The sequence below is a fragment of the Falco peregrinus genome, chromosome 2 (genome assembly GCF_023634155.1).
Source record: "Falco peregrinus isolate bFalPer1 chromosome 2, bFalPer1.pri, whole genome shotgun sequence".
Classification (NCBI taxonomy): domain Eukaryota; kingdom Metazoa; phylum Chordata; class Aves; order Falconiformes; family Falconidae; genus Falco; species Falco peregrinus.
In genome coordinates this window covers 103440158-103462550 of record NC_073722.1, presented here as the reverse complement: position 1 = coordinate 103462550, position 22393 = coordinate 103440158, and the positions used below count along the sequence as shown (strand labels likewise).

General features: G+C 41.5%; 1 long non-coding RNA gene across 5 annotated transcripts in view; it reads left to right on the top strand.

Moving 5' to 3' along the window:
• Positions 1-707: 707 nt before the first annotated feature.
• Positions 708-22393, top strand: part of LOC114011893 (uncharacterized) — a 41811-nt gene continuing 20125 nt past the window's right edge. For 3 of the 5 annotated variants that reach the window (XR_008746085.1, XR_008746086.1, XR_008746084.1), the window contains exons 1-2: positions 708-843; positions 1830-1959. This is a non-coding gene — a long non-coding RNA (uncharacterized LOC114011893). Of the gene's footprint in view, positions 844-1829; positions 1960-17822; positions 18116-19054; positions 19166-19401; positions 19558-20263; positions 20426-22393 lie in introns of those variants that run through there. The other 2 variants (XR_008746087.1, XR_003554023.2) reach the window with 2 other exon arrangements.

Genomic DNA, 22393 nt, shown 5'->3' with positions numbered 1-22393 from the left:
TGTGCTGTGAACATTTTTTCTTCCTAATACAGACGGTGATATGTAGTTCAAGATCCCAGAAATATTTATATTTTGTAGTGTATCATTACTTAATTACTTTGCTTGGTGTTGCAGTTTGGTTAGTGACACACTGTAAATACTCCTGTAATCTTTCTTAAGCTTCTTGAGTTGGAGGATGACAAGTACGTTGAGATTGCTTCTGCCTTCAGGATCACGTGTGCAGGCTTTGGGAAACGCATCACTGGCAGGATTAGCAGCACAGCCTGGGTGTGAGGAGGCCTTTCTCAAGGTACCTTGTGCTGGTAATGGATTTTAACTTACTGCCGGTAAGTTAAGTTACTAGCCTCTCCAGATGTGCACTGGGACTTCCAGCATACTCGATGCTGTGCACTTTTAGAGCAAAAAGTTGCTCTAAAATTCAATTTGCAATTAAAATACAAAGCAAAAGACACCTAGCAGGCAGAGAGTGAGGAGCCACATGTGGGACATTTTTTTTTTTTCTTGTTGGTGCTGTAGAGACGTAGCTCCACATGTCACTATCTGTAATTTTTTTCTGCAGTGCTCTGTGACTTAATTTCCTTTCTTTAAAACCATGTTGTCATATCTGACCATGCCTCTGTGGCTGATGCTAGGAATAGAAATAAACTGGTGATAACATACTTCCTAAAACCAGCTTGGGTTTGCACTGGGATGGGACCAGATGGTTTTGTTGTGTGTAAAGCAGGCAGTGCATTGTCTGCATCTCTGTTCCCCAGATGAGCAAGGACAGAATGTTTGGAGGAAACAAGCTTCCTCCAGGCAGACTCAAGTGGCTTTGTTTGTGACACAAGAGGCAGTGAGCAGGTAAGCAATGTGCAGAGGCTCCTTCTGCTGAAGAAGCATGATTACTTGGTTTGTTTCCAAGCTTGGCTTCCCAGATGTGGGAGCAGAAGGTGAAGGTGCGGAGTATCTGAAGAGAAATAAGACAAAAGGACTGTTGGGGGGGGGGGTGGGGGTGGCAGGGGCATTTTCTGCTTGGCCTAAATACCACCTAGAAATCTTCTGACCCATCAGTAGTCAGAGCAGAGCATCCCTTGGGAGCTGTGCGAAGGCAGCCAGCTGGTAGGAAATGGAGCTTAGTTCATCCAACCATGGTGTGTGGTGGTTAGCTCTGTTGACATTGCTGTTTTCTAGTTTGGCATAAAGCTGAGGTTCATTTGACTTAGTCACCCCCCTTAAACCCTGTTCAGTCCCTCAGGCAAGCTGTCAAGAGGGGGAAGCAACAATGGTGGGTTTTTTTGTTGTTGTTTTTCAACCTCATTTTTTAAGTACTTGGTTGGAACAGAGGTAGAGAAGACAAAAATGACAATGTCATTGCAAAGTCTACCCAGACATTTATCTGCACTAGCTTTTCCACATGGAGAGCTCCAAACTGTGGTGTTTGCAATGATTTATTTAGTTTTTAGCTTTTTTGTACACCTGCAACTACCAGTATCTGGCTCTAAGGATTTTGTTATTTTTATGTCCACTGGTTTACCTCTAATTCTTTCTTCCTTTTGCTGTTGCAGTGTTTTTTTCTCAAAGAATAGACTGTTTGGTTCTATAGAGCTTGGCATCAAAAGGGACCACACGCTAAACTGAAACAAGGATATTCTCGTGTCTACATTTTTCATGCTGATTTGCCAGTGCTTCCTCCTTGTACTGTGAAAACTGATTGTGAAATGATAAATAGCCAAACCTTGTTATGTCTTGTTAATAGTCTAATCCCGTTGTCATGTCAGATCCTCTAATCTTGATCCAAATTTTGTCTATTGATCTAATTAGGGTTCTTTTTTTGTTGTTGTTCCTAGCAAATTTCTGGCTCTCAGAGTTGCTGGGCTGGCTCTTGAGACTGGTGAGGTGGAATGATCCATACGGTTCCTAGTGGCTTTAAACAGAAACATCTGTCAAAAACAAGCAATTTGTTGGCTGAGTTTAGCAGTAAGTAAACTTGCATTTGACAGCACTGCTCTTGCTTCTGAGTCGCTTAAGTCAGTTAGAAAAGCTGAGAGACTGCAGAGCTAGCAGAGATCATCTGTCCCTACTCGGGTCTGTAGGAGGCATCATGCTCTCTGGTAACCTTCATAGGAAAATTAGAAGTTCAAATAATACTAACAGGTTTTCGTTCTTTGTTCATGTTTCATTCCTTTTCTTTGTTGGAGAGGAGGCTTCAGCAATCATATCTTCAGTTTCTTCTTGCTGGCTGAAGATTAACTTTAATTTTTATTTTTATTTTTTTTAAGTCATCAGGGACTTTTGCTGAAGTGTAAAGCTATGAGTTTAAATACTGTCCTGAACAGAGATGATCTTCTGTAAATTCAAGTCTAACTTAAACTGATCTAGAAGGGGACTACACATCTGTAGTGTATGTGTGAAAACTATCTATGTATATGCACACATGTAAATAAAACAAACTGCCTGTTTCCTTTTGTGACCTTATGTTACGTCATGCCAACCATCCTTAAACACTATGGTTTCAAAAGAAAAGCTACTTCCTTGGTACCAATTCTGCCACCATTTAAGCCAGTGGCAAAATTTCATTTAAGAGGGCGGCACTGAGGCAACGAGAGAGGGGAATTTATCAGTAATTTTCTTTCCTTAGGCCACAGCTCCTAAGAGAATGGCAGGAGTCAGAAGGCAAGGGTCTTTAGCTTGTTGATTTTTTAAATTAAATTGTGGTCATAGGCCTGCTCATGAACCTGCAAGGAAATGAAAACACCACGATTTCATTGTAATCCTGTTTGCTGCAGATACGTTACAAAACATTGCAGTAATCTGCTGGGGCAGCAGCTTTTCTAGCCTTGCAGTGGCTTCGTCACTGCTTGTGTAGTGATGTGGAAGCACCTGCTGTGTGACGACAATGCAAGGACTGTCGGAAAAACAAAATGCTGCTCTACTTAAGCTGAGACACAAACCAATATAAAGCCTGCTGAGAGCAGAGAAAGGAGCTGCCTGTACACACGTGGCCTTCACAGAGCAGGCAGCGCTTCGGGCGTTATTGCAGGAGGGTGTTTGGCAGGGCGGCTGACATGAGATAGACAAGGTTGTAAATAAGATTTGTGTGTCTTAGTCCGCTATGCGTTGGTATAGTTGTACCATATCTCCTATTAAATAAAGGCAGTGTTAATTAAAATTGCATAGGACCTGTGGTATGTGAAATGTAGTCTCTCCATGCTTGGGGTTCAGGAACCTGACAGCCACTGCCTTCATCCTGTTTGCATGGGTCTGTCTGCCATGGTGCACAGACAGGTAATGCTTCTCCTTGTGTGTGGCAGGTCAGTCCTCCATGCCATACCTGCTGTGAGTCAGGAGGTGCCTGAGTTTGTGACTCTGGCATGGACAAAATTGTGCAGAGTAAGGTGGTTGTGGGGCTTTTCCTCTAAACTAGGGGTGGGAGCTCAAGCTGGGTGACCCGTTTCTGGAAGCAGTCTTGGGTGCTGCTGGTCTTCTGTGGCAGCTCTGTGCCGGGGCAGAGCTATGCTTGTGGGACCACTAATGAGGCATTTTTTCACTTTATGATTTTTCAGCTCAGTTGATTCATATTGTTCTGTCTGCCTTGAACAAAGTCCTCAGAATCCTGCATTGATCCTGTATTTAAACAAACAAACCACCCCCCCCCAAAGCAAACAAGCAAACAAAACCCACCAAAACAAAAAAAAAAGCCCTAACCCCAGAATCCTTGGTTTATTTTATGAAATTGTTTTCTGTCTATGAGTGGTGTTGATTGGGGTGATGTATATAGCACATGCAGTTTATTTCAGTGTTCAGTATTTACTCCAGATTTTATGGATGATGGGTTGTTAGCAAATATGTCCTGCAGAGGATGTGAATTTTGGAGATAACAGCAGTACATGAAGTGAGACTGCAGTTAACTTAGCTTTACTTTGCATAGAAACTTAGGTCTAGCTTAAGTATGATCCTTAAATGTTTCTGCTCTAACTCATGAAGCTGGACAGTTACCCTTGGAAAATGGGAACATGTTTTGGTTTTGTTCCGTCTCATGCAATACTTGGATTAGTCTATGCTGAGATAAAATTCTTTTGAGCTGAGGTTGCTTGAATTACAAGAACATGAATTTTGAGTGAAAATGATCAAATGTTTTAGTGGAAGTAATAGAATTGGTCCAAATGTCTTTAGTGAGAATAAGATTTTCACTAAGAAGTTTCATGTGTTGCAGAAGCCATACAAATGTCCACCTTCCAGTTCTGTATCCAGACACACAAAGATCCCAGGTTTGATTTAACTGAGCTTCTTGTTGACTAGAGATCATTTCTTGTTTGTACCACATGTTTCAGTCCAGGCAATGATTTTTACATCATTCTACTCTAATTAGGCATGTTATCTCTATAATCTTTTGTGGCTGTTATGAGAAGGGGGAGGAGAACTGATGGATAATACTTACAGGTTCAATATTAGATTCTCTTTAAAAGTCCAGTTATCACTCATGGGAGACTACACATGCACAAAAAGCAGATGTTATTTTAATGTGTAAATCAATAAAGCTGCCTTGTTTTTTCTGGTTTTATTCCAGTATCGATGGGATTTGTAAAAGTCTCTTTGAAAACAGCATCCTCTCTATCTTGGGTTTTCAGTAGTAAGGATGGATCAATTTCTTTGGGAAGAGTCTGAAAGAGCATAAAACAAACAGATATGATCAGTGATTCTGAAAACCAAGATTAATCTAAGTATTGATGGTTTCCAGCTAGGGTCTTGTATGCTGCTGGACTATGTGCCGTAGCCAGCTGTGAGCATGCTCTGGTTAAACACAGCTGGCCCTGACAGAAACTGAAAGGCCTGTGAAATACAGAGTTCAGGATAGTCAACCCCGTCGTTCCTTCTGACTTCAAATTTCCCTGCCTTTGACTTTTTAGTCAAAGTTCATTTTAATGGGCGAGAGGGTAGGAAATAATAGTAATATTAAAGAGCCAGGGTTTTGGGAATAAGAAAAAAACCCCGCAACCCTTTTTAATTTTTCTTTTCATTATGCATGATAGCAGATTTTGCTGGGGAACAACATGCCACCCCCAGAAATAAAAGAAAAAAGAGCATCTGTATGGAGGAGCCTCCAGGATGAGTGTGTGTGGGGAGTAGCTGTTCTCAGTAAAAGGGACTATAATGATTATATTTCTGAAATGATTGAAACTAATAAATGTTGATATGTAAAAAGAAATGATCCTTTTTTTATTGGCCCATTGAGGCAGGCTATAATTTTTTTTATGTTCAAGCTCTGATCAGAAATTGAAGTGACATATGGAATCAGAATTGAAATACAGCTCCGTGGAATACTTTGTCAGTAGGAAAAAATTGCATATGATAAAGCTGCTGAATTTTTGGCATCAATTACAACACCATCTTGTGAGCACTGATGAGAGACATTGAAGCCCAGGTTTCAGCAGCGTTGTGCTCTGAATGAATGGAAAATTTCAGATAACTGCATTTCCCTTTTCTGTTCCAAGTATGTGTGGGTATTCTGCAGGGTTTTTATTAAATTGAATTGTAATCAGATACAGTCATTACTTAGCTGCTTGGAAAGATAATTCCTAAGAATGAGAAATTAGGGTGAAATTCATTCTTCTGGAAATTTGGAGCTCTTAATCCTACCAGATTTTTCAGGATGTTTCACATCTCTGTTCCAGTGCACATTTGAGAATTACAAATACCCTCCAACCGAAACAGATATGCCCAGAGCTAGGACCCAGGAGATGCTGAGTTCTGATCTCTCCTGGCTGCAGCCTGTGTTATGGTGTTTTATTGTTTTTTTTAGTGCACAAAGCCAAACCCCGAAGATCTCACAACCTGCCTAGGACTGTGGTCAGATATGGTGGTTGATAAAATAAAAACTGTGATGTTATACAATTCCACCTTGGATAATGTTTTTGAATGAAATTCTGCTCTCTACTGTGATACTCACTGAGGTGATCAGCCCCATGCTGGCACGGTCTGCAGCAGAGTGGAGGAGTGAGGTGAACAACACCTGTGTGGACACCTACACCCACACTGACTTCCCAAGAACTGAAAGATCTGCCCAGACCCAAACCTGCATGGAACTTAGCATGGAGTTGCTAAGCTACTGTCCATCCTGTTTGAAAGCAGTCTGGTGAAGTTCCCTGTGACTGGAAAAGGGGAAAGATATCCCTCATTTTTAAAAAGGGAAAACAGGAAGACCTAGGGAAATACAGGCTGGTCAGTCTCACCTCTGTGCCTGGCAAGACCGTGGAGCAGATCCTCCTGGAAACTGTGTTAAGGCACATGGAGAACAGAGAGGTGACCGGTCACAGCCAGCATGGCTTCACTAAGGGCAAATCAGGCCTGACCAGTTTGGTGGCCTTCTATGACAGGGTTACGGTGTTGGCTGAGGGAAGGGCAATTGATGTAAGCTCTCTGGACTTGTGCAAAGCATTTGATACTGTCCTGCACAACATTCTTGTCTCTAAAAGGGAGAGACATGGATTTCTTGGTGAACCACTTGGTGGATATGGAATTGGCTGGATGGTCACACTGAAAGAATTGTGGTCAGTGGCTCGATGTTTGCGTGGAGAACAGTGATGAGTGGTGCCCCTCAGGGGTTTGTACTGGGACCAGTATTATTCAGCATCTTCAGGGATGTGGACAGTGGGATTAAGTTGTACTCTGAGCAGGTTTGCAGGTGACACCAAGCTGAGACGAGGGACCTGGACACAAACTCAAGAAGTGGGCCCATGTGAACACCATGAAGTTCAACAAGGCCAAGTGCAAGGTCCTGCACCTGGGTTGGGGCAATCCCAAACATGGATACAGGCTGGGGGGTGGATGGATTGAGAGCAGCACTGTGGCGAAAGACCTGGGGGTACTGGTGGGTGAAAACCTGAGTATGGGCCAGCAATATGTGCTAACAGCCCAAAAAGCCAGTTTCATCCCAGGCCACATCGAAAGAAGTGTGACCAGCAGGTCAAGGGAAGTGATTCTCCCCCTCTACTCTGCTCTCATGAGACTCCACCTGAAGTACTGCATTCAGGTCTGAGGCCTCCACCTTAAGATGGATGTGGACTTCCTCCAGCATGTCCAGAGAAGGGCCGTGAAGATGATCAAGGGGCCAGAGCATCTCCCCTGTGAGGACAGGCCGAGATGGTTGGTGTTGTTTAGCTTTAGAGAAGAAAGGCTTTGGGGAGACCTTATTGCAGCCTTCCAGTACTTAAAGGGGGCCTACAAGAAGGCTGGAGAGGGACTCTTTTATCAGGGAGTATAGTGATAGGAGGAGGGGTAGTGGTTTTACACTGAAAGAGGGTAATTTACATTAGATATAAGGAAGAAATTCTTCACTATGAGGGTGGTGAGATGCTGGAACAGGTTGCCTAGAGAAGTTGTGGATGCCCCATCCCTGGCAGTGTTCAGGGCCACCTGGTCTTGTGAAAGGTGTCCCTGCCCATGCAGGGGTGTTGGAATTAGGTGGTCTTTAAGGTCCCTTCCAACCCAAAGGATTCTGTGATACAAATAACATCTTGTCTGACTTTTTTTTCATCTTGTTTGCCCTTTTTTTTTTAATACTCTATCTCAAGAATACGCTAATCTAAATCAGCCCTCCAGCCTTTTCCTATTTGTAATATCTGCTGTAACTTACGTTATATTCCAGCTTAAACCAGATTTTAAATTTGAAACCGTTATATGCCTCAGTTATTGCAGCAAACACATATTCCACAGCTGAGACCCATGTTGCATCCTGACTGCTGTAGCAGGCTGAGAAAAACGTCTTAAGAGCTGCAGCTATGTCAAACTGTTGAAGGCAGTGTTGCTATCGCTTGCCATCTTGCTGGGACGGCAGGCACGTGTGCGTAAGGTGAGAGAATGTTCCTAAAGTCGCAGAGCTCCAGTGCTTTTTGTAAGCCTCACCGTGCCTCTCAGCTTCATCTTTAACCTCAGGTTACTTGTCCAGCCTCTTTTCCCCAGGTTGCATGCCCACTTTTGTAATACACACTGAGGTCTACAGGTGAAAACGCTTCCTTTAACTACTGGTGACAAAAAAGTGGCAGATTCCTTGAGTGGTCGTAGTCCATGAAAGACTGGGTGCAGGCTGGACACCTTCTGGTTGGGTTAAGGGAATTTAATCACTGTGTAGCCCTCTTTGATCTTTGTTGTGCCCCAGCTGCAGCCCTGTTAAAGTCTGACCCTGTTGCCTTATGGAATACTTACTGCCTGGATTAAATCTGTCTAGACACTTCATCTGTCTTGTTATGGATTTATTCAGAGTAAGGTTGCTATCAACTGCTGACTGTAAAAAGGTCGTTGTTGCACACCTTGATACACAGACACAGGACAGAACGTTGTAAATAAGAAGAATGAACAGACTGACATGTTACTGAGGAAACTACAAGTAGTGTTAAGTTAGGAATGTGAACTGAGTGGAGGAGTAGTAGTTTGTATATCAGCAGATTTTTAATCCATTTGATTGGACCCCAAAGAGAATCTTGCTGCCTTCCTCATTGTGTGGTTGCTGGGCATCTCATCCTCCTATGCCATATAAGGTTGCTTTGAAGTAAAATCAGTCAGCATTACATCAAGCAGAGATACTTTTTTTTTTTTTCCTGTAGTTGCTGAGAGCCTCCTGCCCTTGTTTGTTCCTGCATCCATGGCACAGATTACCACCCTGTCAAAACAAGTGAACTCTCACTGACGTGGGTCAAAAAAACCTCAGAAACCTTTATTTTACAGGTCTTTCCTTAAACTGATGTTTTCTCCCACAGAAGTTGTAACATCTATGTGCACGTGAAGGGTTTTTTTAATAAACAAGCAAGAAACTTATTACACAAGAAAATGTTCTACTGTGACTGGTTAGATTAAAGTAACTTGTAAACATCTGAGATGGCTGACTTACATTCGTAATCTCAGGCTTTCACTTTTTGAATTCCGTATCCTTAGCTGTTACGTAGGTTGTGCCTTGGGATCCTACCTGTGAGTCAGGGCCACATTGTATGCCACCTGTGGAACCTCAGGGTGGGCAGATGGTCCAGCCCAGAGTGTTTAGCAGAAAGAATACAACAGATGGGCACAAATAGAGAGGGAGTAGCAGAGGGAAATGATGAGGCAGAACTGGCTGATGTGGTAGCACGTGCTCTCAGCACATCAGCAACCTCTTTGCCCTGAGCGGTCTCCCCAGGTCTCTTATTGTGCCCGGTAGAGAAGTTAATGCCAGCAAGAAGCAGGAGAACCCTAGAAATTAAGCAGAGCCCTACTGTTGCCCCTTCTGTCCTGTTTCTTGATGTTGAGAGCCTTTTCTCTTCCAAGGTCGCTTCAGTACAGAGACTGGTGATGTTTTATGAGCAACTGTCTTTCAAGGGGACAGATACTTTACAAAGCTCCTTTTTTCTTTTTTTCCCTTCATATTCTGTAAAGCTCTTGCCAGGCTCTCTCTTCTAAGTTTAAAGTGCCATGTGCTCTGTGCTATTCCAAGCTTTTCTTTTGGCAAGGAGAGAAAGGCAGGCCTGTTATGCTGTAATAATAGTTGCCCTCATTCGCTAAAGATGCCATGTGTTGTGGTTTTGAGCCAAACGTATTTCTGATTGTGTGATACCTAAATCTACTACCCAGTATTTCCCATGCTTTAAGTTTTAATAAAAGCCATTCCAAGTTGCTTGTATTCCAAACGGAGTGTGTAATCTCTTTATTATGCCTGGCCTGGCTTGCCGGGTACATGAATAAACCTGGCTGTGTGTCATGATGACTGTTTGTATTGCCTGACAATAATTGGAACAGAGTTAAATAAAATCAGCGTTTTGTCTTTCCTTAGATTGGACTCATCAGCAGATGGGGAATGCTGCCATTCTTTATTTTTGGCAAGGACCTGCATAGCTGACAGACCCCTGCTACGATGGAAAGAGATGGTTCAATGAGGTTCAGGGAAGAACTAGTAATACATCATTTACTTCTGTCACACTTGGAATATGGTTTGATTTGATCATTTAAAATGCATTTTTTTTTAATCTTAAAGGAACCTGCTTTATTACCTACCTCCTGGTTTGACATCTGTGTAGCAAAATGTGAGCATTTGGAATACGCAAACTAAAATCAAAGTGTAGAATTCCCTTTGAAGCTTAGTTTCTAGTTCTTCTCCCTCCCTATCTTTTAATATTCGGCCTGCTGTAATTTTATTTCCCTGAAATTTTCAGTGTAATTGAAAGTGTGTTGAAAGAACAAAGCAAATATTTACATTGCAAAAATGCCACTTGATGTGATTAGTTAAAAGCAATCTATTTAAAATCTAATATGTGTATTAAACGCATGCATACACATGCATGCACCCACAGAGAAGCCAGTGGAATAAATCCCAAGTTTAGATAATCTAGAAGTTTCCAGGCTCTGGAGCACAGTATTTGGAAAAAGATTTTGGACAGTGTGATCTTTAGTTTTTAAAGGAACAAATCCACCTCTTAACTCACTGCAGGACAGCAAACCTAAAAGGCAGTTAGAGACTTGCAGTGCTGCCTTCTGACTTGATGTGCGTGGTCCTTAAGGAACCTCCTCTTAAGCCTTGGGCTACTTTATCCAGCATTAGGTGCCAAATGTTCAATCCAATGTATAGATCGGTGTAGTTTTTGCTCGTATATAGCTGAGCAAGAAACTGGTCTTGAACTCTGTGCTGCCTGTTCCTGCTTGGTGCATGGGGGTCTACTGGAACAACCTTCCTGCCTCAAAGCAAGAGGAGAGCAGGGATGGAGCTCTGGCTGGGTTGGGCCTGGAGCGTGATACCTTGGTGCAGTGTAAATTAGGCCAATAATGCTTGCTTAGGGCTATGTCTAGGGTCACCATATAGTAGTTCTTGATTCTGTTCCGCAGAGGTATCAATGTGTTCTCTCTTCTGATTGTTTGACATGTTCATGGACTTGCCCAGAGCTCAGGTACTGAAGCTGCTGCACAACTTGAGCAGCTGGATAGCAGTCATGTGTTTCCTTTCTTCCTCTGCTAAAGCTTAAGAAAATGTCACTTCTATCTGTTCTCTTTTGTGTCTGAGACGGAGATGAATGAGTAGGAGGGATGGTGATGGAACATGCAAGCTAACCCAGCCAAGCAACCTGAAAAATAGATCCTGGACAGAGCAAAGAGATTGTTATCTAGAGACCAGCTGGTGCTGACAGACTGTCTGAAGAGAGGGATGATGATTTTCAAGGAAGTTAAATTATCCTCCTTTATTTATGCTTTTTAAATGAATCTGTTTAGTGGTTTATGGCAAGTTTAGATAAGGTAAGCAAGCCATTTGATTTTTCATCCTTTTTTTTTTCCTTCCCTTGGTGACTTTTACCAAGGATACTATGGTATGGGAAACCATATTTAACCATTCCCAGACAGTTATTCACAGAACACAGTAATTCAAGCAAATTGAACAAAACCTGGCCAGACCTACTAAATCTCATGGTTTGTGCAAGGCTTTTTTTTCAGACCTTTGATGATTACGGTACTATAGCTTCTCTGGTTCTGGGCTTCTCAGACAACTTTTCCTGGGCTCTGCATCCAAGAGGTGGTGAAGCTGCAGCACCAGGGAAGAACATGGTGGTGGTACAGCCCTGACTGCACTGCACTTCTGTCCTCTAGGGAGACTGCAATAACACATCAGTAATTGCACTTCACTGTGGTCTTAGGTGACCTACAAAAGACCTTGAACTGAAAGAAAGAGAGCAGGACAGGTGGCTGGTTAGATAAGCTTCAAAAGTGATCAGCAGCTGAGATTGGATGCTCTTCTGTGAAATCTCATGGTTTTGTTTTTCTTATTTCATAGTACTTAATAGTATTTCACCTACAGGGGTGCCCGATGATCTGTTTCATGCTAACTATGGTGGCTTTGGGGAAAAAAAAATTCCTGAGCACTACTTCATAAGTTTGGTTTGCATAGCCCTTGAGAATCAGTTGGGTAGTATGAAAGTAGAGCTGGATTCCTCCAAGTGTTCTCCCCAGCAGGACAGTGAAATGCAAAAGAGTGTCTTGTGGTTTTGGTTCTAAAGGCAACTCTGGTTCTTTTTTGAGCGGTGGGCGGAGAACGATTCATGTGCAGTGTGATTGTAATGATGGACCTAATCCTGGAAGTGCTCAGATGATGCACATGTGGAGGCCAAGGTCCTGTCTTTTGAATGCATCGATAGGGCTTATTTGTATGAGGAAAGTTTCACAGGCATGTTTAAGTGTTAACAGCACTGAATTCTAGCCTGTGATGTTTTGCATTACTTTTAGTCAGCATTTCCTGGAAACCCGTATCCCTCTGCCCCATAGATAGATAGACATCCTGCCACAATTGTGATTTACCAGGGAAACGGGCGATTTTCCTATAGTTTTCCCAATGTTCTCAATGCTTTCATGACAGCATAACATGGCTTTTGTGGAACTAATGTGAAGGTCAAGATTCACCAAACTTGATCTGTCAGTTAGGGGAAGAAATAACATTTAATCCACATTATAAAGCCTGATTTCACGTTACTGAGAGAGTCACTGTAAATGGCTGGATTAAAAGAGTATCTTAAAATCATAGAGCACAGAGAAGGAGCCATGTAGTGTTTTTGTAACTATTGCCTCTTTTTCCTATGATACTCTTTTAATATGGCTTTGAAAATTGCCCAGCAGTACAGTATTATTTAGCTTTGCTTTACATGTTGAAACACATTCCTTTTTTTCAGCCTAAAGGTGACCTTTATATGGAATTAATGCACAAAATCACAAGTAAAGGACTATTAAGCAAGTATAATGCTGGGGGGTGGGGGTTGGGGGAAGTCTGCTTTGAACATTGTTTCTATTATTCAGAATACATGAAGTTTCAGCCCAAATAGAAATGAAAGACCATTGCGGAAACTTTGCAAATACCTGAACTTCTAACTTTTACTTTGCTCTTATTAACTATGTCACGGTTAAGGAAGAAAGGAAAATTGTTAAGAGACTTTGCCATTGCAAGTGATACAGCCATGACCCTGTCTTAACTATAGGTATGTGCAAAAGTTCATCAGTAGTCAGTAAATTCAAAGAACTTCTAAAACATTTTTCTTTGATACATCAAACTAAAAGGAATAACATACTCTTGAAAGCACAAGAAAACTGTATATTTGCCCGCTATTAATGACATGTGAGGTTGTATTTCTGCCTCAAGATGAAATGATGCAATTGTGTCTCATGGAAAATAGTTTCTTACCACTGCAGGACTGTTAGATTTACAAATCCCATGCTGCTTTCCATGGATTTTGAAGGTAGGGTAATTACAGAGATGTAAGAGTGTAGCCTTATGCCTCGTAGAGCTGATCGTTCAATAACTGTTTCCTATGGGCTGTATTGTATCAGTTTTCTGATAGTTTTCTGCCAAATTTTGAACTTTTTCCTTCTCTGCTGGTGTTCCTGGGGTGGCTGCCCTTTGTTCTAAACAAATCTTCTTACCCAGAGCACTAGGCAGCAGTCTCATTTTATAAAATTTGCTGGAAATAATTACGTTTTGCTTTATTCAGTGGGACTGTTGCAGTGCTTGGCAATCAGATAAGGGCCTTTAGAAAAGGACATTGTTTGAACCTCAGACACTTGTTCTTATTGATGAACATATATATGTGCAGGGCTGGTTTTATGAGAATTCAACCTTAGGTCTTTGCAGACTGGCTGTCCATAAACTACAGCTAAACACCCTTTCCCCTGGGTACAGCATTCCATCCCATTTTGCCACCAATTTTATATAGAGGGAATGCTAATATTTGTTCTTTCCTTCCCCTTTTTAGAGAGCAGAGATTTGCATTTTCTTGCAAGATTTGCTTTTTGGTAGCTGTCTATTTTTTCCTACTGTGACAGTTTGGGAAAAAAGAAAGTGGGGAGTGGGTTTATTGATTTCAATTCTTGCCACTGTTTTGTATTGACACAGCAGAAAATACAATAAAAGAGGTGGAGGTGGTAAATCAGAGATGGCTTTTGTAATTGCCTACTCATATCATAAGGATTCTTGACCTGACCCAATGTATTCTTAATCCTTCTTTACAATGTGCAGATGTTGCTCGCTTAAATGGATTTCAGCTGAAGTAGAATTCTCTAATTAGACAGTAACATTGGAGAAATCGACCATTATCTCCAGTTATTGAATTTTAGGCAGCCTGTATTAGCAGTCATGCTTCTACCAGTTGGTCTTTAAACATGGAAATAATCCATCCAGAGATTATTGTTCAAAACTATTTTCAATAGTCTAATAGCTTTTTAATTTTTTTAAATAGCTTATATTAATCAGCTGGAGCACAGTGTAATGAGATTGACTTGATCAACTCAGTTATTTTGTCCCTCTTAGCTAATGACAGGTTGTATTCAGATATTAAACCAATGGGGAAGCTGTGATTTTTTTGTAATCTTATAAGCAGTAGCCCATATAGTCAGTGAGTTAAGGCTGTGGGATTCTCTGGCAAGTAAGAAGAGGCCTTATAGGCTTTAAGTAAATATACAGAGTTGCTTTGGTTATTTGTCAGTGGTTTGAGTGATTCTTGGTTACCCTGCTTTATTGTACTTTTACAGATTGACCTATGTAGGGAAGATAGCGAGCAGGGTATGAACTCTGCGTGTTTTATCTATACTGTACTTGAGTCTCTGTGCAGGTGCTCTGGGGACAAGATACAAGGGAACTGATTTTTTCCAAGGTGTCACAGGCACCAAATCCAGCTGTGATCAGGACAAAGAGGTACACATGGGCTCTGCGTGTATCTGGCAACTCTCTTATTGCGAGACCAGGAGGATGTGCTTCACAGAAGGGTGAATGGAGGAAGCCTGTAACCTTCCCAGACACCTTTTCCCTGGTAAAACATCCCACAGCTCACTCTGACATACCTCCCCGATGTGGACAAGCTCTGGATGTTAGCGTCCCTCCAAACCAGAGCAAATTCTCCAGCATGCTAATATTTACACGTGTTCCTGCCCTTGGTTGGAAGTGAAACATTTAAAATAATGTAGTGCCTGGGTATATACTTGGGGAAAAAGATGTTTGCAGACAGGTTCAGGACCCACAGAGTGTATGGGCATTGGAACTCTGCATACAAGGCCCAAGGACTATGCATGGGTGTGCTCAACAGAAGGAGCTACTTATCAGAGTCAAATGTCTCCTTTCAGTGCAGTGCCTATTGCTTTATGTAAACCTCAATGCATGCCAACAGCTAGAAGACTTGTTTGCCTGTGTCACCTCAGTGTATTTTAGTTGCCCATTAGACGCAGCTCCATGTATCAGCAGGATACCTTGCTGCATGTTTGCCTGAAACAGGTGTTTGGGTCACTCTGTAAGGTGTATGATGTGATAATGTTACCTTGGTATTTCCTTGGTCACAGGTATTATTGCTTCAGCAGCTCCAGGCTCTTTTTCCTCTGCCAAATCTGGATTTATGGGACAAGCTCTAAACTGGAGGCTCATAAAATGCAGGGCTCATAGAGGAGGTCTACAAGAAGGGTTTCCACCTGTGGCTTCTGTACCTGTCATTTCTTCAAACAAACATGGATGGCACGGCAAGCCATGTAGCTGTTCGCATTTGCAGCATCAGACAGCATACTGTGTAAAAAGTTTCCCATAGGATCTCATGAACCTAGGCAGATGAGCTGATTATGAGCATCGATTTTTTTTTTTCTTTCTTTTTTTTAAATTCCTTTTCAGCTGGCAGATCTGGGCCACAGAACTAGAAAAAAACATTTTTAACAATTCCAGCTAAGAGATGTGGTGCTGCAAGTCTGTGCATTTTCATTCCCCTTTTGAATGGTGTTCTGAGTCTCAGCACTTCTGGTGTGTCCTGTTGGAGTATTGCCCAAACCCTGATGAATTCATGCCTTTGTAAGTCAGAGATGCACAAGTCTGGAGAATGAAAATACAGTGAGTTTATATGTAGAATCTGTATGTTAGACAAAGAACATCTGTATGGTGATAGCATAGAGCGTAAGATGTTAACAAATGAGGCAATGCTCAATAAATATTGATCCCTTTGCAAGCCCTAATGTATGAAATTAGAACTGTTAACACAAACAAAGATGACCATTGCTGAAGGATAGTCACTGTGCGTGTTAGGATTTAAACTCGGGATGTCCTCTGCTCTTTTTACTAGGCCTGGAATAAATCCTTTCCCTGTGGTACTTCACGGTTAAATGAAGTGCAGTCAGTCAGTTCTAGAGTTATAAACTTATTATCTTCTCCTGAGTTTTGGTTTTGTGTCATCCTTTCTGGGTCAGATTTTACAGTAAAGCATGGCAAAAATGTCAGTAGACTATAGGTAAAATGATTTGTCTACACCCAAGTGTTTGGTCCCAGCACAGGCTACCTGTTGTATTGCAGGGGTGTTATATGGAAAGGCCAATTTGCATCCCTGGAGCAGCTCGTTAGTACAATGGCTGGTGTTAATCAGCCCAGGTGAGACACACCACTGGTTCTCTCCTACTACTAGTCTGGCTCAGAAGCTGGCATGTTTTGAGCTGGCTCTGGGATCTCTCCAGAGCTCTGTGTTGTGCAACAATAGGCATGTTCCAGGGCTGAACTCGCTGCATTGCTATGCTTGTGTGAAATTTTTGATTCTAAGTGTCTTCAAGATACTGACATGATAGGAGACAGATGTATTCCAATCAGTAAATTTTCCATGAAATTGATTTTCCATGGAAAAATACTCTTATTTCATTGAAGTGCAGTGGATAAAAGTTAATAATTTAAGTGTGTCTTTTTCTTTTCTGAAAGAAAAGTGGTTGACTGGGTGTACTTTGTTTTTCATACAGAAATCCCAGTTGTCTGAAATGAGTTTGCATGTGAACAAAGGTTGCTTCAGTCCACCTTTTGTGTCTGGTTATGATTTGCTCTTAGAGACTCTATAATAATTTGCTTGGAATGTTCTCATCCATGGGAATACATGCTACAATCTGTGCCAGTTCAGGCTTATGTACTGTCAAAGGTTTGGGGGGAGGATAGTTGTGAAATAAAAGAATAACAAAGAAGCTGTGTTTTCCCAGTTTCTGAAATGAGGATGATAAAACTCTTACCTCCTTTGGTTTTAATTTTGTTTGGAATAGAAGAGACTTGCAGCTGTCATGTAGTAGATGTATTTTGGCAGCAGTTTTTTAAGACACTGCTGGTTACTGTGGCATTTGCATGCCTGTTACGCAGTCCAGAGAAAGTGGCACATGCATTTGTGTTTGGATGCACAGTGACCAGTAGACTTGCTATGAAACAGTTCCTCATTTAGTAAGTGTTCAGTCATTTCAGAATGGGTCAGCAGCAACTGAAGCTTTGACTTTCATCCACACACAGTTTGTTGCCTTCTGAATAAAGAACTAGAGCATTATGACTTTTTTACTATTCTGGACAACAGATACCAGTAACTCCTTGGAAAGCATAAGTCCTCTTTTGCAGATGTTTGAATTGTATATTTGTTGCTCTAAATGGCAGGAAAACATGAAGCATTGAAATTTCCTGCAGAATGGGAATGCTGAAGGTTACTTCTGCAAATACATGGATTCTTTTAATAAATGTATCCAGCCTTTGACCAAATTCCTGGAGTGCTTAAAACCCAGAAGGCTGGGAGTCCTGGAGTCGGGCTTGCATACTGCTGTAAAGGGCTTCTGTGGAGCTGGAGACTTCAGAAGCAGTGGGGTTACTGTAAATTCAAGGCAGTTTGCCTGGTGATTTACCAAGTTGACAGGGAGCCTTGCAAACTTGGCTTGTGGATTTGCTAGTCTGTGAGTTTCAGACTTAGGGTTTCTTTATCCCCAAAGTTTCCATCGGCCTGCTGGGATGATTGCAGCAGAGCTATGAGGAAATGAAGTAATTTTCCAATGGAAACCTGCCTGGTTTTCAGCAGAATTTTAGCCAAATTAATCAACTAAGATGTTTTGATGAACTTGATTTTTTTTTTTTTTTCTAAGGGAAAATGTTCTGTTGGAAAGTTTGAGAACAGCCACAAGGACCTGTGCATCTTATTACAGCTCTCCAGTGGTGGTTGCTGGTTGTTTCAATTTATTTGCTTAATATGATCTGGATAATGCAGACATCGTGACTGCCATCTTCAATCACAAGAAGAGAATCTTTTACAAAAATCTATAATGTAGTTTATGAAATGAACTGTTACTGCAAATCAGAAGAAACATGCTGTAAACTGTTTTACTATGTCTCAAATATGTGAGTGATTTATTTAACGTTGACTTTTTGTTAAGTTCATAAATATAAGGTGATTACAAAAATCTGTACAAATTCATCTGTTCAATGAAACTTCCATATGGTGAAGGTCATCTATTCTTGCCTTGGTGTGGGTCCTGGTTTCCCATTAATGGGCAGGAAAATCATATTAAAAATAACATTTGTCATTCATGATGTGCTTCTTGTACAAATCCCATGTTTTAATTCTTGCTGGCTGGTATAGAAGCACTAACTGATATACTCCGTGCGCATTAAATTATGCCCACCAGTTGTGCTTATCTTAAGGAGGGAAAGATTATGGGAAGGGATCAGAGGAAGAGCGAGAGAGATAGCTGTGCTCCGTATACGAACAGTGGCTAACTGCCTTGCAGCGGCTTACCACCTCTATAAAAGTATACTGGCACAGGAAGAGTAATTGAGGTCCTTGGATTCATGCCTAGGCAGGTACTTTGGTAAGAGCTGCTGGGAATGGGCTCTGCAGGAATGGAGTCTAAAATGTCTCTGAGTCTGCAGCAGCAGCTGCAGAAGACATGTCCTGGGGAGAAAATGGAAAGCAAAACACACAGGTGTGGAGAGTTGAAAGAATTTTGCTCTGCAAAACTCTGTTAACAATTCCACCAGTGCTGTACAAGCTAGACAAGATTCCAGCTCTGTCTAGACTCTAGAGAGACTTACTATACAATAAAATGCCATAAAAAATTTTAATCATAAAAATAGAGATATGTTGCTGAGTATCCACTGTGCTCAGATGTGTTCAGTCAGGAGTGGTTTTACATGCCTTCAGGGGTAGTTACTCCTCATTCTGGTGTAGACTGCCAACCCTGCAGAGTCTTAAATGCAAAAGCTTTGTTCCTGTGCAGTAAGAAATGAAATTGCCATAAAGCTCTGGAAGCTTTTCACAAATGTTGGCAAATGTTTTAGGAGATTTGATTGCTGTATCGTTTGAAGGAACAGTACTACGTGAAATAAAATGTGTCAGACCAACACTTCACGAATTGTGGTTCCAGATGCTGGTTGAATTTCACGTGCAAGGTATGTGCCAGGTCCTGGTTTGAGTCTATAGGTATCATTCATTGGAGATGGGTGCATAAGGAGGATAATGTGTGGACTTGCCCCGTTAGTTTAATCACTGATTAGTGAAGGTGATTATTGGGTGAGGATAGCAGACCTCCCTGCTGCAGTGATTGAGTTACTCAGGTTCAGCTCCTCAAGTCAGTGTTGTGATGCATCATGTCGCTTGCTCATATTTATAAGGCTCATGTCTCTAGGGATCCACGTGACTTGAGCTCCAGTGACTGTATTTTCTGCTCTCCTGTGGCATGTGCAAAGGATCATCCTTCACTGGTTTAGATCTGCTCTTGAGAATGTTTGTGCGTGGTGAATGAGCTTGCAAGTAGGCCTCCAAGGAATATGCTACAGCTGTGGTGAGTTATTACATCTTTGCTGACTTGTAACCTGAAATCTATATCCTACTGATTGATGCTGTGTAGCCATCACCTCTTTATCTTGGGATTATTGATTGTATTAAAATGTTCACTTTGTACTCCACACAGCTAGGGTACTGATTTCTTTTATTTGGTGGGACCATTTCCAACATCTGTGCCAATCTGGAAAGCAGGATGTTTTATCTTTAATTATTTATTGAAAATCTTTATACAAAATAAGTTGCTTACTGAGATAACATACTTATTTAAGAGGACATCTTTCCCTCTTTATTTACTTCATTTATTTTGGTGCATCATCTTCAGATTAAGAAGATATCGAACCTAAATGGGTTTCATCCCTTGTTAGTTATGCAAAGACTTGTGTTCCTAATGAAAGAGATCACCCAAGCTAGGTTTGTGGCAGAACACTTTTCAGTCATAGTAGGTGTACTTGCAGTGTTGTGTTGTCACATCTGTAGGTGTGGGTATAATTTCATCTATACAAAACACACACACTTCCATGCTTATTGCTCTAAATTTTCCTTTTGTGTCTGGAAATCATGGAAACAAGTTCCTTCACCATGCTGATATTTCCCTTTTTGGACTGTTAGAAAACATGGACTTTACTATGTAGTTATATCACCAGGATTTTGATTTTTGAATTGCAGTATCAGACCTAAGAATATCCTGTTGTATCACTTTGCAGAAAGCTTTGGCATTCATACTCAAGGTCGTCTTCCTTCACACCAAGCTGTTTCATCAAACAGGACTTACTAGGATTTCCTCTAGCCACTTCCCATAGGGACCAGTTTCGCACATGCTTCTCACCACCTGTTATAACAGGCTGGGGCAAGGGGGGGCACTTCAGGTAAGGAAATGCTTTCTGTAAATAAAAATAGCTTAAATTTGGGCTCTTCCAGTTCTTGGAGAGGTTCCTAGGGTGAGATCCTAACCATATTCCATTAGTCTGGAGGCCTGACCAAGCAGTAATAAGGCTCCCAGAGCTGTTTCACTTACTTCCAAAGCAGCTGGGAGCACATGGGGTGGCATTGACTCCCCGGCTGTGCAGCTTGACATCACTCTTTGGCTTCAGCTGTGGCCACGTGTGCTGGCTGCTGGGCCAGCTGCTAGTGCTGTGGGCAACAATGGGAGAGCTGCAACAGCGTGAAATGAAAACTGCTTACTTGCAGCCCTCAAAGTTTAAAGCTAGCTTTTGGGTATTTTATCCCCAGCATTGTTGAAAGAAATCATGGGTGTGTGTGTGAAATAAGTGTTTTGGTTTATTTTGAACTGGTTTGCCACCTCACCCTCTAAGCATAAGTAAAGAGACATGCATTTTTTTTTAGTGCAATGTAATTTTGCATCAAGTAAGGAAAATATTTCATTTATGCAATGACCAATTGCATTAATTATCCTATTAGAAAACCCCAAACAACTGAGTATAGTTTACAGACTCCAATCCAAGTTTTGGTTTAAAAAAAGGCAAGTTTGGATGTTTTGGTGGTGGCGCTCCCCCCGCCCCCCACCCCCAGTTTGTCCAGGCATAACTGTCATCTCTTGTTTTCAATGGCAAGGCAAAACTTGTTTCAAAATCCTGCTTTCAATTCTGGGCACAGAACATTAGAACCAGGGAGCTTGCTCAGCTTGGAACCATTTGTGGTGTTTGTATCCTTATTGTAGCAAATATTTTCCATTGAAAATTCATTTCTTAAACAGCTGGAACATGAATACCAGATAGTGTTTTCTTTTAGATTCATAATGGTGGAAAGTCAGAAGGCAGGAGCACGAACCCAGAACAGTTCAAAGTCTAGAATTTCTGCTTCATTTTCATGCTATGCATAACAAAATCCATAAAGTGAGTCTTGGGAGTCGGGCTCAAGGGCCTCTTGATTAAGAATTAAATTACAGGTATGATTTACTAAATTTGTGCTTGGGGAAGGAAGGATTTTGATGATGATGTGATTGGTAAACTATGCATTTTCTGAGCAACAGATTAAAATTAATGGGAATAGCATAACCATACATGCAAAATGCTTTACATATTGGGAAATACGTTGTCTTGTAAACTAAGCCACATAACCAAAAATCTGTGTCTCCAACTCCTTTACTAAAGTAAACCCAAGGGGAGTGTAAAGCTGGCCCCCACTCTGCTCACTCAAGTTTCTTCTGTTGAAGAAGATGTAGTCAGGGGATCTCTCACATCAGCTCCTTTATCTGATTTTTTTCACATAGTCTTCATATAGTTTTTTTAAAGCATTGAAACATAGAGCCATTTGAAAGCATATTTTTTTCCCCCAATGGTTATGTATTTTTATTAGGCTAATTTAAACTTCTTTCAAATTTCTCCCAAAATTGCTTGAAATTATACTTCTTGTTCTTTGTTGTGGAAGTTTGGCATAGTGTGATCCTTAGCCGTGTTTTGGGCTTCAAGATCCTGTTGCATGCAAACAACACATGACAACAGTGTTTGGAAGGAGAAATGACAGTGTTGTTGCTAACTCAGGTGGATGCAGAGATGGCGAGAATCTGTGGTATGCAGGTTTCAGCGCTGCAGAGTCCTGGTTCGAGAGCTTGTCTATTTTTTCTGTTTCTTCCCCTCGCTTTGTCTGTGTGTGAATCGTGTCTGGCTCACAGCGTCGCAGCCAGCATGGGTATGGCAGCATGGCTGCTTCCTGTGTTACAAACTAGTGTGTGGGTCATCAGAAAAATCCACATCATACCGTGCTACCATAGATCTACAGTATGCTTGACAAGCCCGCAATGTGAAGTCTGTGCTCTTCTGTTGTTGTTTGGCTGCCTTAAGGCAGGCAGGTTAGACTAGTGTTTCATGCAAGCC